At 29.4% G+C, this 1,058-nt stretch overlaps 1 non-coding gene across 1 annotated transcript; it reads left to right on the forward strand.

Moving 5' to 3' along the window:
- Positions 1–404: 404 nt before the first annotated feature.
- LOC129535393 (U6 spliceosomal RNA) lies at positions 405–511 on the forward strand. Its single transcript, XR_008681655.1, has one exon. It is a non-coding gene; the product is annotated as a U6 spliceosomal RNA (small nuclear RNA).
- The last annotated feature ends 547 nt before the right edge of the window (positions 512–1,058 follow it).

Consider the following 1,058-nt stretch of genomic DNA (forward strand, 5'->3'; position numbering starts at 1 on the left):
AGATCATCCCCTAATAAGATACTGAAACATTAATTACTAAACATAAGCTTCCTTTTACAGAGAAACTAAAGATATTGAGGTCTATTTAGTAAATATGTTTGGTGCCACATGGAGATATCTTCTATAAAAAAGCACATAGTTTTAGAAAATCATAAGTAGTATTTAGAAGTTTGCTAATCTACAGAATACTAATATTCATAATGGCTTACTTCTTAGTTTTTGTTAGAAATGAAGGTTTTTAAGAGTTGAGAATTCTAATTAAAATATGTAATTAAAACCACTAAAATTAATAAAGAATACATCTTTGCTTTCAAGAAAAGAGAAGATATGAGGAAAGGAAACATTTATTTCTGGGAAGATAAAGTAATTTTGTCTTAAAGGTAGTTTTAAAAGAGAAAGAGAGAGTGCAGGATTTGGCAGCACATATACTAAAATTGGAATCACACAGAGTAGATTAGCATGACCCCTGTGCAAGGATGACACACAAATTTCAGAATCATTCTATATTTTTATTAACAGATGCAAACTACTATATATAGAATGGTAAACAACAGGGTCCTACTGTCTAGTATAGAGAACTATATTCAATATCCTGTGATAAACCATAATGAAAAAGAACATGTAAAAGAATGTGTGTATATATATATATATATATATATATAGACAGAGCGAGAGAGAGACACGACTGAGTGACTGAACTGATAACAGATATTGATATGCTCTTGATAATAGATTGTAAAGTTTTTTATTTTTTACCTTTTGAGTAAACTGTTGTAATTTCTGTATTTGCATTTGAAATCTTTCATCACTTTTGGGTGGATAACTAAGTATTGTTACATAGTGACTTATGATCCTATTTGATTAAGTGTTTTAAAACCCTTTTAATATAGTTGACAAACTTCCCCTAAATCAAATTTTAAATGAAGTTCTTTTGCCCTCTAGCTAACTCTGAGGTTTTCTAGAACAACCCTGGAGCACCTCAAGATGTTTTCTCTTCTTATCAAAGAAAGACATTAAACTAATTAAGACTTACTTGGTAAGTTAAATTACATGGGAAG

The sequence above is a fragment of the Moschus berezovskii genome, chromosome X (genome assembly GCF_049115385.1).
Source record: "Moschus berezovskii isolate FMDL1 chromosome X, NW_MosBer_1.0, whole genome shotgun sequence".
NCBI classification, from domain to species: domain Eukaryota; kingdom Metazoa; phylum Chordata; class Mammalia; order Artiodactyla; family Moschidae; genus Moschus; species Moschus berezovskii.